Raw genomic sequence first — 17,369 nt, 5'->3', positions numbered from 1 at the left:
GGGTGATCCAATTTATTAGTAGAGGCCTCTATGCAAAATGGTTTATCATGAGATCACAAATGTGGAGATGCAATAAGCTAAAGCCAAAGTGATAACTTCAAATTTGCATGCAACTGTGGGATTTGAACTTAACATATCCTTTGTCCACTTAATAGGGTCTTCCCACTTGGCTAGATGAAATTTGTGAAAATATGTTGCAAGAGGATTTCCTTGTAACTAAGCTCTAAATAAGAGGGAGGGAGGCCCTTCCCTCATAAAGAGGGACGTCCTCATTATTCACTCTCCTCTTTACAAAGCACACCCCTTCTTTTATCACCTCTCCCCTCCTCCCTTTTCCACTTATTAATACATATTTGAATCCTTTCCAGTTGGGGGAACCTTTTCAAGAGGGTGGTCCAATTTATTAGCAGAGGAATCGATGCAAAATGATTTATCATGAGATCACAGATGTGAAGATGCAAGCTCTATGGTTTAACAATGTAACTTCATACATAAATGCATACATGTGTCTGTGTGTGTGCATGCATGCGCGCACACGTGCTCTCTCTCTCTCTCTCTCTCTCTCTCTCTCTCTCTCTCTCTCTCTCTCTCTCTCTCTCCATGTCACCATTCCCTCTAGACTACTTTGCTCCTCTCCATGTTGCCATCTGCCCTTCTCCCCTCCAATCCACTCTGCATTCCGACTCATTATTCACTCTCCTCTTTACAAAGCACACCCCTTCTTTTATCACCTCTCCCCTCCTCCCTTTTCCACTTATTAATACATTTTTGAATCCTTTCCAATTGGGGGAACCTTTTCAAGAGGGTGGTCCAATTTATTAGCAGAGGAATCGATGCAAAATGATTTATCATGAGATCATAGATGTGAAGATGCAAGCTCTATGGTTTAACAATGTAACTCCATACATAAATGCATACACACACGTGCTCTCTCTCTCTCTCTCTCTCTCTCTCTCTCTCTCTCTCTCTCTCTCTCTCTCTCCATGTCACCATTCCCTCTAGATTGCTTTGCTCCTCTCCATGTCGCCATCTGCCCTTCTCCCCTCCAGTCTGCTCTGCATTCCGTCTCTCTTACCTATCGTGTCTAAACCTACACAGTCGTGGGACTATTCCAAGCCTTCCCCACCTCATCTAAAAATCAGGGCACTATGCCTAACTAGTCCCCGCCAACCTCCTAGGTCCCTTGTGGAACTGCCGCGTGATCCAAGAACCACCTCGGCCCCCCATTGGGGCCTATGCTACATACACACTTGGTCGCTACCATCCAATCTTGAACCTATAGAACAGCAAAGAAAATCAAGAATAGTAGCCTCTGTAGCAAATCGGTGCAGTAGAGAGAATGGCAAAATTTGCACAAAAAATTGCTCCAGGAAGATACCCTCCATACCCCTTTCCTATCCTCTCACTTTTGTAATTAGTCTAGAAAGCCTTATGTAATATACGCCACATCAGGGTAGAGTACTTTTCATGAATGTACTTGTTCTAGATGAGCTAAAACCTGTACTACCACTTAGCTTGATTATCAGCAATCTTCCATCTTATGTTGAGGGTTCTAGCTATGTCCTCAATGTCACTGTGAGGGGTAGGTATAGGGAGTAGGTGGGAGCTACCAATCCAATAGAATTCTTTAGGCAATTTAAGAGCATTACCCCCTTTCCAAGTGACACTTACCTGCCACCACATGAGAATCGTGCTCATGACTAGGTCATGGTCCCCAGGGTAGCTAGTTTGAACTCTTTCCTAATTTCAGGCCATGTCTTCCATTTAAATTCCTATTTATGCTAGGAGGCCTTTCTTGAAGAGGACACTTGCTTTAGTAAACTCCACATCATTTATAGGGATACTACTTAAAGAACATAGAGACCCATATAGAATCAATGCCCATAAAGGCCCCTTTGCCCAAAAAGACTATCTGAGTCCTAAGTCATGATATGCTCAAAGGCCTACCAAAGAGATTTCTAGTGCTGGCTCCCCTTGGTCTGACAAGGTTCAAGGTTGCACACGGAGATATGGAGGGGTAGTTTTTCCATTTTGGATCTCTTAATGGTCTGATGTACTTGGCGTTTCTTAGAAGCAGTTTGGCCCAATTTGCTTTAGCATGTAGAAAAGCTTTCATCCCCCATGAGGAAGCCAACTTGTAGGAAGCCTGCTAGATATCTATGGCTCCTAGGCCTCCCTCAACCTTGGTTCCACTTGACTTGGTATTCTTCTCTTAGTGTCAGGCCCACCCCACAAGAAGTTTTTGCAGAGTCTGATGAATTTTTCAACGTTGAGGTCTTAGAGGGGCACTAGTAGGACAGGTAGAAGATAGACATAGGGTAAAGGTAGTGGTTGAGTACAATCCTTCTATCTACGAAGTTAGATTGAAAACCTCTCCACTTGTCAATTTTAAACTTGAGCCCCCATTCAGAAACCACTCCCACCTATCTTTCATGGAGACTTCAAAAACCCATTGGTATGCCCAAAGTCTAAAAACAGTGCCCTTGCAGATTTTTTTTGCATCCTAGCTGTACCAAGATTAGTTTCTCTTTATCCATACACTGCATATCTTGTTTTGGAGTGATTAATTTTGGCGCGTGAGGTAGTGTAGAAAGTATCAAGGCATTTGAGCATTGTTGAGACGTCTTCAGGTGTGTTCCTCAAGGGTTAGGTTTGTGTCTGTTGAGAGTTGTGGTGCCATGATAGCACATAGATTAAAGGGCAAAGGTATGTGATAAGGAATGTATTAAAGTAGCCACCCTAAGATATGGACTACATGATGTGGAGATGTGGATTTAGGATATCCACAAGGAGAGATGTGGATGAGAGGATCCCACATGGTTTGACTATTCAAAGGGCGAGCAAAGGGCACTCTCGATATAAGAGGCCTATCATGTATTGTTAACATAGCACATTTGGAATAGATTGAGTGTTCATACTCTCCCCATGGCTTTCCATATTTGGTTTGATCCTCCATGATCTTTATGCTCATTAAGTGATAGATTAGGCTAGTACGATCCGACTTAATCATTTTCAGTGACCTTCAAGCTCAAAGGGCTGGTAGTGCATACAGCTCTACACTAAGCTACCCCTTGCTCATGGTGATGAGAAAGCCATATCAGCCAAAGTTTAACACTGACAGCCAGATAGCTGCATCAAAGGCTCTCCAGCAAAGAGGCTCCTTAGTCTCGGCTAATGGCATTTACAACAGCTTTAGCAACAGTCCTCAGCATGGGCTCAGGATAGCAAAGTAGGCATCATCAGCAGCATCTCAAGGTCTCAGTCCTCCAACGTTGGAACTCTAAGCTCCTTTTGATGGCCTCCACTTTGCCAAAATTCCATCATCAAAGATGGGTAGCCTACATCATTCAGTCGCTCCATCAATGCCCATAGTGCCAAAGCTCCTCCTGCTCCAACGGCCACCACAGTAACTGCACAAGCTCCAAATGCCACATGTACAAAGCTTCTACCAAGCTTCAGCATCTCCATAGCTAGCTCAGCGACCCTTGGCTCCATCTTGAGCCGACACCAACAACGTGCACCGAACTGTGCCTCCAAGCTCTACAGGTTCACGTGGCCTCTCTAGTAGCGACAGGCGAGCTCCTCTACAGCTGCCTCCCTCGTCAGAAGGCTCCGTAATGCTCTACAACAGCTTCCTTCTTAGAGGCCAATGACACTTTAGCGCCTCCATCAAGCATGTCTTCTCAGATCAGCAATGGCTCTACAGACTGCGAAATGCCAACAACTCTCTCGGCCTTCACAGAATCCTCCAACGCTCTTCTCTAGCCACTCACAAGCTCAAACATCCAAGAAGTCCTTGCGCGATTTTTCTTAGCTCTCATCTGTCTCCATCCTGAACTTCTAAAAGCATCAACCTCGGCAGCCCCTACCATTTGCTAATTCCAATGCAAGTTTCATCGTTGTATCCCTCAGGGAGCTTCTTTCTAATTACGTCTAGGATCCCTTGCTTCCTTCGCTTTCTTGCCCCTCTAGTGAGGAGGATGCCACAAGGTCACCGAATGATCTTCTTGGAGCCTCGGTTCACCTCAATTCCAACTTGTTGCTTTCTTCTCTAGCGTCCCTTCTACTCAAAACATGCTTACTGAGACCAAGAAACGTGCTTGTCTCATCGTCGTCAAAATTTTTCTCTCAAAATGCGCTTCCCTCGTCATTTGCAACCCAGCTCCCTGCAAATATATTCTCTCTTTCTTCTCTAAGGATGAACCTTAGGCCACGTGGTAGTCCATTGACAAGACACGTGGCAGATAAGGTTAGGTGTGTATGTGGTTATTCAACTTTGGTCAAGTTTATAGTTAGGTTTAGTTTAGGTGGACCATGGTAAAGTTAATCTAACCTTGGACCAACCTGTTTGGGTTAAAAGATTGCACATGGCACAGGGCCACCTCAGCACAGTAACCCCTTGCCAAGCATAGTCCTACAAGCAACATATGTCCCCCTGTGCCACAGCCCCCTCTTCTTCACAAAAGCTTCAACAAAGCGTAACTTCCAATCCAGGAAGAATTTGCACACGCTCCAAAAAGGAAAAGTGATCGTCTTTTTGAGCTTTATGAGTTGTCAAGTGAAAATCATTGTTAGCAATTAGACACTGCCAATATTGAAAGAAATCTATTGGTAAGACCTTTGCAACAAATGGAAAAGCAACGCATGAATGCAATAAGCATGCCAAAAGCACAAGTGCATGAGATGACCATAGCACAGAGCATGGCATCCACACATAAAGCATTAAGGCACATGGAAGAACAAAGCATCATGCATCAAGCTACATCGAGTAAAGATGGAAACGCCATCGACATCAAGCATTAAAAAGTAAAATCCTTTCCATCTTCAGCCCAAATCAGCTTGACCACCTGAGAGTAGCTATGAAAGCACCCAGGGGAGGTATTGACATGTAAAAGCCACACTTGACCACCTTAAGTAGCAATGCAAGCACTAAGGGGAGGTGATGGAATGTAACTCACATCTAACCACCTTGCAGTAGCCAAAGGATCATGGCACCAAGGGGAGGTGTTGAGAGTTGTGGTGCCATGAGCACATAGATTAAAGGGCAAAGGTATGTGATAAGGAATGTATTAAAGTAGCCACCCTAAGATGTGGACTACATGATGTGGAGATGTGGATTGAGGATATCCACAAGGAGAGATGTGCATGAGAGGATCCCACATGGTTTGACTATTCAAAGGGCACTCTCTATATAAGAGGCCTATCATGTATTGTTAACATAGCACATTTGGAATAGATTGAGTGTTCATACTCTCCCCATGGCTTTCCATATTTGGTTTGATCCTCCGTGATCTTTATGCTCATTAAGTGATAGATTAGGCTAGTATGATCTGCACTTTGTCAGTGTCATCACCAAACTGTTGGGTTACAAGCTACATACCTCTTGGAAGCTCCCTCTAAGATTTCCTTCATTGATTTATTATTGAAAAGTCCATCCTAGAGCATTCGCTGCAATAGCATAGGGCAAAGGGGCTATAGGGCATCCCTATCTAATAGATCTTCTTAAAGGCAAGGGTATGGTCATCTCACCATTGACACACAATTTGGTTGAGGCATTGAAAGGAGTATCCTAATGTATGAAATAAAGTGTTTTCCAAGGCCCAAGCTCTCAAGGGGTAGAATAAGAAAATCCCAATTCAACCTGTTAGATGCCTTGTCAAAGTCTATTTTCAGAAAGTAGATATTCTGATTAGTTTCACTGCCATGTTCACAACCCTCCCATAGATTTATGATGGCTTCTAACAAGTGCCTCCCTTTAATAAAACCTTTCTGTTCAGGCTGGATCTACTTGTCCATTTTACCTTGGATTCTAAAAGCTAGAGCCTTTGCTATATTCTTGTAGCTACAATTGAGCATTGTGAGGGGTCTCCAACTTCTTAATTGGGTTTTGTCCCCTTCCTTGGGAATAAGTTTTATAACTCCTCCATTTAGATGGGCAGGGAGGGAGCCACAAGCCAGCCTCTCATTCCAAAGTTTGAGGAGACATGGACCAACTGTATCCCAAAAGCATTTGAAAAATTCACATGGGAGCCCATCCTCCCTAGGTGTCTTGCCCTCAATCATGGCAAAGGCTGCTTCTTTTGGTCCTTGGAGAGATAGGTCCTTGTTAAGGTACACTCGGTCATACCCTGACACTACAACCTTTCTTGCCCTACTGCACTGAATTCTTGCTTCTATAGTGGGGTTAGTATCATTGTCAACATTGCAAATCATGTCCTAGAAGTGGTCTTATGTACTCCAAGTTTTCCTTGGTTGATGTAGTTAAGAGGCCATTGCCTTTGTTTTGAGAAGGGGGATTTCCTCTTGGATTCTCTTCCTCTTGATAAGTTTGAAATTATCTTTAGTCGATCTATCTATTTTCACTACCCACCAATCCTTGTAGTACACCTTGGAATCATTTAGCTTGATCTACTCATGTACCCTTAGTTCCTTTCTCTTTGCTACTAGTTCTTCTTGGGCTTAAGGGTCTTGTGATCTAGCCTTCTCTTCTCGATCCTCAATAGTCTTTTTGATGCAATCCGTTCTTTTGGCACATATAAAGTTTGTATTTTTCTTTCTTTTTTAAGACTTTCTTGGGTGTTTTTGATAGCAATCAACCAAGCCTCTTCAACTGATGTGTCAAGGGAGAAGGCATGTGCCCATATTTGGATTATCTCCTGTTGAATAGACTTAGGAGAAAAGAGTTTGGGGTCTACCTTGAACCAAGATGGCCTATATACCTTTGCCAAAACCAAGTGTTGTTAAGATAGGTTTGTGGTCCCAGAGAGCTATTATAGAGAAAGTTGTAGTCTTGAAGGAGATTGTCAGTGAGGGTAGGCTGTTCGAGACATATACCCTATTGAGCCTTGCTTCTCTTCTAACCTCCCCATTTTTTTGGTTGCTCCAAGTAAAGACTCCATACCTGAGTCTACCAGTTGGATATTTTCCTTCAGTTCCTCCCAAGCTAGGAGCTCATCCCCTCTTAGATTGGAGCACTTCACTAACCACCTATCACTAGAGAGCTCGACCATATTGAAGTCACCTGGCATTATAGTGTCCAGTCCCAATCCATTTAGTTCCTCCCAAGTACCTCTTCTTGACTGAGCACTTGTGGGAGCATAAACTGAAGCTAGTGTAAATGATATGTTTTTGATCCTATAGGATAAGGAGATCCATCTACCATCTTGGTCAATTTGGCTGTCTAGGATCCCTACACTGAAATGTGAGAGGACTCCTATAGCTATGCCACCTTTGCCATTTTCATGTTTAGTGAAGAACCAGCCTCTTCTTCTATCTACCTCTTTAAGTCTTCATTCAAGAATCTCATCAATGACTTTAACTTCTTGGAGGGAGAGAAAGATAGGGGAGAGAGCATTTGTTCTAAGCCAAAAGGCAAGTTCCTATCCTCTCATAGGATCAATTAAGCCACTGACATTTAAAGAAAGGCAAGAAATGGGTTTATTTACCATTTTTATTTTCCCCCTTTTTTGCCATGGGGACAGGACTCTTTGGGGTGCATTCTGACCCTTTACCTAGGATATTCTTCTTTTATTCTGAATAGTGTCTTGAGCTATAGTTTAGGGAGCACTCTCCAAAAACCCTCCACAGTGTGAATTTGGGCATTTTGAGCCTCCTAGAATGCCCAAATTCACATAGTGGTGGGTTTTGGGATTTCTGGAAGGTTTTTGTTATTTTGGGCTTCTTGTGACATCCTAAACACTTTTGTCTTCTGCCGATTTTTGATTTGACAGAATACATTATTTACTATTTAAACATTGAAAACAAAAAGCAGAACCTATTATAAACATGGAGAAGTTACTCAACAATGCAATAATGTACAAAATCAAAATATATTTTATTAAAGTGAGTGTGCAGTCCCATCAGTAGATTTCCTTGTCAGTACATTTCAAAATGCCTCTTCATCATTCTTAGTATCAAATAAAAGAGAAGTATTTATGCCCATCTCTGTCTTTCCAATGGCACCAAAGTTAGGTCTGAAGGGGGGGAGGGGAGAAAAATGCGAGCGTCTTAGGTCAAGGGAGTCACCAACTCCATCTCTATCTTCCATCAACTCCACCAACTCTACCAACTACGTCTCCATCTCCATCTTCCATCCTACTCTAAAAGAAAACTCATTATTGGCTCAACTTATGGACTAGCATACCCACCATAACTCTTCCATGGATGGAACATTTAGGATGCCACCTAATGAAAAGGCATCGAGACATGTGGGGAAAAAGTGGACGAAATTCAAAGACAAGACTCATCATCTATGGATGGGTTGGATAGTGTGAATTCATTCAATCATTAACCCACATCTTGATCTACTTGTTGAGTGCAGTGGTGGGTTCCTCCATGGCTCACTATAAAGAAGGGATATTTGATGTGAGCACCTATTGTCTCAAGGAAACATAAGGCAAAAAAAGTGGATGTGTACGTTGACATGTCCTTTGTGCAAAAATTTTGGAATGGCTTTCAATTCTATGATATTCAAGATTAACTAACAAAATCTTTAGCTAAGAGTAATTCAGATGTTGACTTTACATGATTGTCCCAACTTGCATGATTACTCAGGTACAAATTAGAACCCATGATTTCTTGGTTTTTCATTTCATGGATCATATATGTTGTACAATGACTCATCTTTATCATTTTTAGAACTCACTATATTAGGATATTATTATTGCACTTTATGTGGAGATTGTTTACATAGTTGCTAGTTTAGAAAGCTAGCTGGTGACTCTAAAAAGCTAGGCAAGGTTGTACCATGGGATATTCCTTCCCACAGATCACCCATACCATGTGAGATGGACCTTGGCATACGAACATTTCCACCCATTCGGGCAAACTCTCGGAAACATTTGAAGTCACATATCTTTTGGATTTGATTCATATATTCATGCATAGGAATGGAAGTCTATGGGAGCATATGATTAGTTATAGAGACTCTTTCAAAGCCCACAAAGACTTGAAGAAGGTGGTAATGAAGAGGAGCTTGTGCCCAACAATAAAAAATGGCAAGATGATGTTATCAAAGGCACATGGTGCTTACCAAATTAGAGAAGATATATGTGAAAAGCATTACCATCAGTTTGGAAACCCCAACAAGGTATATGTATTCCTTGAAGTGTCCCTTTACTACAGAGGGGAAACTTAGTGGTCTCTAATCACATGATTGGCATAAGCTCTTACACGTTTCAATATTTTAGTTCAACCTTCTACCTGCATTTTAATTTGTATTAACCCCAATCAATTTATGAGGCTATTGAACTCAAGATGTTAAATGCCATCAATCAATTGAGTGATTTTTAGATGTATGATGTAAAAGCATAATCTTAATTGTCTAGAGGGCTTTCTAGCTCCATAAGCTGATACATTTGTTTTGAACACTATCTTCCATTGCATTGATGAGGATACAAGAAATTGAAGCTATATTTTTAATTTTGAATTAATTTTTAGTGAGTATTATGGATATCCAATCACATTTAATCATGCACCTAATGGATGAAATTTCTTACACAAGGACTATGCATAGCTGATGACATTTTGTAAGAAACATTCATAAAGTTGTTAAAAGTGTAGGTAAGACAAAAGGCAAGACTAGAGGGTAACCAAGTAAAAGGATGGATCATGCAAGGGCCCATGTCTTATGTTAGTAGGTATTTAGTGCAATTGAATCCATCCATACCTCAACTTTAGGATAATAAATATGATCCAAGGGTAGAGGGTGAGATTCCACAAAACAAGGGAAGCAAGGAAAGATGAGTGTACTTGATATTGAAATTCAACAACTTTTGTTTGTACAATTTTGGAGAAATGGAGAAATGGACTGGAAAAGATGAGGCAAAAAAACAAAGAGAGACTGATGAGGGCTTTCATGAAAAGCAACTCGGGGACAACCTTATCCCCCAAAGTTGTCTACAATGCTCACTATTGACATGAGGGCTTTCATACAAAGCAGTTGAGAGAGTTCTAAGACATGCTCAAATGAGCTCAAACTATCCTCATTCTTCATAACATGTGTAGGAGAACTAGATTCCATGTCCTTTATTTCCCCTTCCTACATTGAGTGCTCCAATTAATAGCATCAGTTGTGTAACTATTTTCTATGTTGGTGGTTTTAATAAATAATAGAGATGCTACTTTGCACACAAAAATCGGTGGCAATGTTTGTATGGATCTCCATTTTGAGATTTCTAGCTGATGACCCTTTTTGTAGATTATGAGTTTGATTAAAGCCATTGTGAAATCTCTATATTGATCATTTACCACTTTATAAAATTTTCCCATTGTATTGTACATGAATTTTTGTATCATGTTGATATAACACATCTATAATCATGCACATACACATGCATTATTATGTATGATGTATGTGTACAATTATGACTTAATAAATATATAATGTTGCTTACTATGTCCATCCATATTTTTTCCCAAAAAGTCCATATAGTAGCTCATTGCAACTCAATCCTTGGTGACACTATTGTGAATTATCCTAGGTATGAGTTTTAGCCTTAAAGAATCATGAGACCCATTTCATCAAACTATATACTAGTAAGTTGTGGACTATTTGATTTTACTTATGCAACACGAGGCCGAACATACACTATGGGGTATCAGAGTTGAGTAGATTCATTCATAGCCCAAGGACTAAGCATTGGCAAGCTATGAAGAAGGTGTTCCACTATTTCTATGGTACTCAACACCTTGGTTTGTTCTATTCAAGGGTGGCTAGTCTGCACTTGTATGCATTTTGTGACTTAGATTGGGGTGTTGTTTTGACATGCGGGTGTCCACTTCTAATTTTCACTTCTTCTTGGGTAGTTCATGCACTTCTTGTTTGAGTAATAAGAAACCTTAAATGAATAAATATAGGGCAACATTAAACCATTGAGTGTGTGGCTCAGATGGTTATCTGTTTATTTGTGTGTGGGATAGCCGTTCACTACTATCATTGACTTCACTGATAGTGAGAGTGTTTTGGCTATTGTAAAGAATCTTGTGTTTCATGCTTGCACAAGGAGCATTGAGGTACATTATTGCTACATTAGGGAGAGATTTTTTGCAAGAGAGATCAACATGATGTATGTGCCTACAGAGGGTAGTATGGTAGGTACATTCACCAAGGCTTTGCCTCATGAAAAGTTTAAAGGCTTTCACAAGATTTTAAACTTAATTCCTTTTAGTGATTGATGTCACAATCTTACCTTATACCTAATCACCAAATCACTTCAAGGGGGTTTGTAAACATTATGTTATAGGAGTATTGAGTGATCATGTGCCGAGGCACTTTTTACTCCAGCTAGTGGAGGTTCTTTTCCCTTATCAGTTTTGTGCTTAGCTAGCACACTCTATGTGATCATGGGTGTGCTATGTATCTTTTTACTTGTGTGTCGTGTGAAGTGACTAGTTGTCACTCACTCTATTTTATCCATTCTACTTCATTTTTCATGTTTCACCACTCTGAGAGTACTTGCAACATCTCTATATGCATATGAGCCTAATAGATCCTAAAACTTTGTAACCAAATAAAATATAGAATCAACCCAAATTATATTAAAATTTTATTACTAAACTTTATTACATGCATTTCCTATAAATATATGAGCCTAATATGGCTTGAAAATTTATTGTAACCAAATTAAAAAGAGATCTAATCCAAATAGTTATGTTAATTCACAATACATGTTGAAACCTATTCTGCTTATGATTTTATGCACTCTCCATGCACATTAAAGGCAAAAATTTAATTGAAAGGATAGATCTTGGTCGTATGCTCATTTTTCCAATAGAGGAAACTTGAATGCCACATTGTGAGAATTGCAAGTGCATAGAGGGAATGGATTTTCTAAGGATCATGTAAGGTTGGCTAAATGAGCCTCAACTTGCTTGAGATGATCTACCTTTTTTGTAAGTCACTACAATGTTTCTTGTAGAATTTGGTTCAACATGTCTAGGTCATTCACATGTGCCAAAAAGAACTCAAATCATGATGCATTGATTGCTCATGCTAGCCTTTGTGACTTGCCTACCCTTGACTAATGTTATGTCTTTTAGATCGTTTCATGCCAACAAGGTTAGAGTTATCAACAAAAGTAATCTTCTTAACCTCTTAACAAACCATAGAATTTGTATTGTCCCAAAGCGGCTCATGGCTTTGTAAGTCTTATCAACATGGATTATTCTCCAATCTCTTAAATCCATCTACATGGAGTCTAGATGTGAATTTAATAGTAGCTATGGTGCACCAGCCATTAGTGCACAGAAAGATTGCTTGAACATGAAAAAAGACACCCGTTCTATCTTATTTTCTACATCTACACCCTTGTGTGTTTCATGATAGATTTCTTTTTGCCTTGTCGTCTTCTAGATTCCTACCCATACCACACAACTAATGCTATAAAATAATGATTACATCTCAACAAGTGACTCATTATAGAATGTGATAGGTTTTTAAATCAAACTTTGAACAAGCTACTAGTCTAATGGAAGGATTGAGTATCCCCGTAAGCTATGTGTTTCAATTTTTTTAACATTTTTCTTCAACAATATTTGCACTATGGAAATCACTCACCTCAATATGTGAGTGCACATTTGTGCCTCCATCATAATTCATACGCCTTGAATACATCCTCACATAGACCACTCAAAATTACCATTATTTATAAAATACTAAACTCTTTTAAGATGTCATTACTTGACAGTGAAGGGTGGAACTATATATTGAACAACAAATCCTACGTAGTAGATATGAGTCTACAATGGGGTCAATACTCATATGTTATAAAAGCTAAAAGATATCATGCATAATTTCATATTGAGATAGTTACAATACTTTGAGAAGTGCCTAGGGTCCCCGAATATCCTAAGTATATATTAAACTATGACCTAATTCCAATCTCTATGGGGGCTAGCATGTTATTTAAATTCTACCTTCTCTTAGAACTAGGATTTAGACTACCTTTAGTATCATGACTACAAATATTTTCTCATGATTCTATAGCTAATATTTGTAACTTTACATGCAAAGAGGTGTACACTTTAACCTAAAGTAATACTACGTTATTGATGCAAGTGTTGTCAAAGTTCATAATATAATATGTATAAGCCAATCACCTATGAAAACTTATGTTGCCTCCCAAATGCCATGTTCTCCCAATCCATTTCTAGATCAAAGAAAGGAATAAACTCATGTGACTTTGCAAAAGGTTTTAGATCTTTATAAACTCATGTTGTCTCATGGACTCCATTTTCCCCCAACGATTTTCAAATCAAAAGTACTACAATGCTCGAACTATGTGGGTTCATAAGAAATAAGAAATCATAGACATAATATTTTCATGTTTACATCACCTCCAAATGTAGAAGTTCCTCAATCCATTTCTAGATCAAAGATAGGAATAATGTGAACAACATAAATGTGCAGATGTGTAGAACTACACCTTGATGCTCTGAGCCCCTAAAGCATCTTTCAATCAAAGAAAAGAATAAATCCCTAGCCTTATCACATGTACACACATTGGTAATGTGCCAAAATAAGAATCCTTATTACGAAAAATCTGAGGGTTTATTATGAAAATAATAGTCTTTTACTATGCACACTAAATTAGAAACATGTAAAAATAAGAGGATGAATGGTGAAAAACAAGAATTTGGTTTCTTAAACAAAACAAAAGCAGATACAAACCTTCAAGAGGCATGCGAGTTGAAAAGAACCAAAGAAAAAGCTTAAATTAAAAAACCTTAGAGCCTTGACCATTAAACCCTTGGCCTGAGCTATGTTTTAGAGGCCATGGCAAGGCAAGTGGGTTAGGGGGAGAGGAGGCACTCACCTCAACCATTTCAATAGTGAAAATATGATGGTGTGGTGTTCCTTTGATGTAGACATCAGCAACCATAGTAACAAATAATATAGTGGTATTTTGTCTTCTCTCACTCTATTAGTACGAGTAAATGCTAGGATTTCTAGATCAGCACTTGTGAAATCACAATCATGTGAGAGAATATCAAGATATTGGCAATATAATGAAAATGTCAATCAGGTGTCAATCAAAGGAAATTTGGCACCAACCCATTATTGTCAATGGGGAAACACTTTATCAATGATCATTACATCATTATTAACTCCAAATTTCATGGCATAGTGTTTATCAGTCATATTTTGGCACATAAATTAGGCAAGCTATTTTTAACACTTTTTTGGATGTTTATATCATTTTGTGATGGCATCCATTAATATTAAGTGAACTCCTATCCTTAATGTGCACTCTTTGGGGAGGGAGAGAGAGAGAGAGAGAGACCTAGTTCTATTTAGTGGGTGTTATTCCCCATTATATGTGTGGATCACCTTAGCTTCTTTATTGATGAGGCTGATAGCCAATACGATGTGATGTGTTGACTTTAGTTGCATGGTTCACCATCTCTCTCCTCTCCCTATCATGAGCATCTTCTCTGTGGGGGTTAAAGGTCACTATGACTTTACCCCGGTTATGTACAATACTCAAACACATATATAATTGAATGAAAAAAAAGATTAGGGTGTTCAGCACCCACCAAAAACTTGTGTGGCTCTCTATTTCTCTCTCTCCCTCTTTCATTCTTGCTTCCGTTGAGAGCACTCTCAACTGGTATCAGAGCCCATGGGTGATCTAGCTAAGTGTGCGTGAATGCTTGGAAGCTCAGCAGCTCTGTGGGAGGAAGGAAAAGTTATGTGGGAAGCTTTGTGGGTAACTTTACTTGCATCCGAGTGTGCAGAGACCTTGAAGGAACCTTTGGAAAAGTCACTTTGGTTTTGCGAAGTGGTTTTGAGAGCCTGTTAAGTGTTTTCAAACAAAAAGTCATTTTTTAAGCTTTTCCCTGTTCCATTCGACGACAAAGACTCCGTATTGACTTGTAGAGGCAACTATTGCTTGCTTTCAGTGTCCACTTCACTTCAAGAACTTGGAAACACCATTCTTGAATTTGGGATCATTTCATTGGATTTCTGACTCACTGTGTCAGTTTCTACGTTTTTATACCCGGGCGTTGGAACTCAAGTTTGGAGCAACCATTTCTAGATCTATCAATTTCGATGGACTCAAGAGGTCCTAAAACTTCTATGTTGCTCATCATTTGCACTCTAGTGGAGTTTACAAACAGTTTGTTTCCAAAACGTTTTTCAGTCCGTGTTGGACCCAGTGATTGAGACCACGATTTCCAAAATCGTCTGTCCCATTGCATTCCAGACGCCTAAAAACCCCTACCTTTCAATTCTTGCACGATTCGATGGAGTATTTTCAGAGTTATAGATCTCTGTGTATTGGATTTCATCTCTCTGTTATGCATTTTTCATTCTAAGGTTTTGAAACCTTAGATTTATGCCACATGGCACTGGATAAGTGTTGACTGCCATTTCTCACTCATCGGTTGGGATTTTGAAGTTTCTACAGAAGAGAGATATTTGCATATTTTCTTGCTGAGTCCGATTATGCAATGGTGCCCATGTTTTGAGGCATCTTAGGTTCTATTTTCAGTAGCGGTCATTGCTGTGGGACCATGATTTCTTGAGCATACCTTACGCAGATCACTCAAGTTGTGGTTTGAGCCGTGTGCGCTCATTCGTGGTGTGCATTGGGTTGCAGTGGATGATTTATAGGCCATTTGGATGCATTACGATCCTTATTGGATGCGCTGATAGGCCCAGATTGCCTTGTGGGATGCTATTTTTTATGGACGCTTTGCACATGAATGCTATTTTATGCTGAGGGACAGCTTTGACACATTGCAGGTGATGCACTGATAGTGTTATGCTCTCTTGGATGAGATATTATTGATGTATATGCCCATGGACGGTGTTTATTCTTGAGCCATTTGGCACTTATTGGCATTTTGGATTGCCATTGCAGTTGGCATTTTCTTTTGGGCCAGATTTGCTCATATAAATGCATAGTACATGCACATGAGGCAGCTGCATCTTTTGATGCTTTAAGCTTTGAGTTTTGGTGATATTTCACTATATTGTGGCATACACATTTGGGTGCACCTAGTATTTGGTGTGATTTCTCTTTTGCAGGTACTAGCGTTTGGGATTTTGCTTGATTTGCATCATGGCATCCTCGTCCATGTCTGAAAAGGAGTTTTTCGGCATTAAAAAGTTTGATGGGACAAACTTTTCTTTGTGGAAAGAACAGATAAGGGATGTGCTTATTCAAAAGAAGCAGATTAAACCCTTGGCAGGTATTGAAGCTAAGCCTGTAGATATGTTTAAGAATTATTGGAATGAGTTGGATGCATTAGCAAAGTCTACTATTAGACTTCATCTTGTAGAGTTAGTTTATTTCACAGTAGTAAATGAGCAGACTATGGAAGATTTATGGAAGAAACTGTGTGCCACTTATGAGAAGGAAACTGTCTCTAATAAAGTTTACCTCATGAAGAGGTTGTTTGAGCTGCAGATGAAGGAAGGGGTCTCCATTGCTTCTCACTTGAATGAATTCAATATTATTTTCAGCTAGCTTCAGGCTCAGAAGATGAATTTTGATGCAGAGACTAAGGTAATATTTCTCTTATGTTCATTGCCATCCTCATGGGATACCTTCCATACAGCTGTCAGTAACTCTGCACCTGGTGGAGTACTGAAGTTTGATGATGTTGTGGGTAGCTTGTTGGCTGAGGAGATTAGACGGAAGTCTATGGATGGCAACAAGCAAGATGCAGCCTTAAATGTGCAAAGGGGCAGATCACAGTTCAAGGGGAAGTCCCAAGAAAGAGGGAAGTCTTGTAGCAAATCCAAGGCACCAAACATTAAGTGTTACCACTATGGCAAGAAGGGCCATATGAAAAAGGATTGCTACAAGGTGAAAAGAGAGCAAAAGGATAAGAAAAAGAATGCAAATTGGGGTGCAAATAAGAAGGAAGAGAGTCCAAGGGAGGACAAAGGAAAAGTGAAGATCGAGGAGATCAATGCAGCCACACATGATAGTGACAATGACATTCTCTTCATGTCTAGTTTATCTACAGAGCTGCTTACCACTTCAAATGATGCATATTCCCAGGATTGGATTTTGGATTCTAGTGCTTCATTCTATGTTACTCCCCATAGGGAATGGTTCTCCACTTACGACAGTGGAAAGACAAGTTGTGTGCATCTTGGAAATGACTATGCATGTGACATAGTGGGAGTAGGTGACATAAAGTTTTCTTTTGCAAATGGGTCTGCATTTATTTTGAAAAATGTGAGACATGTGCCTTAGCTGACTAAGAGTATCATTTCAGTGGGTCAGCTAGATGATGCTAGTTTTCACACCACTTTTGGCTTTCAGAGTTGGAAAATTCAGAAGGGCTGTATGTGTCCATCTCCTCATCATCATGAAGGAAACCATTTTTCAACCCCCAATGCATAAGATCGT

The sequence above is a fragment of the Dipteris shenzhenensis genome, chromosome 25, assembly GCF_047967505.1.
Source record: "Dipteris shenzhenensis isolate YYH24624 ecotype China chromosome 25, Dip_SZ_1.0, whole genome shotgun sequence".
Lineage (NCBI taxonomy): Eukaryota > Viridiplantae > Streptophyta > Polypodiopsida > Gleicheniales > Dipteridaceae > Dipteris > Dipteris shenzhenensis.
The sequence above is the reverse complement of the archived record's forward strand: the minus strand, read 5'-3'. Positions refer to the sequence as shown.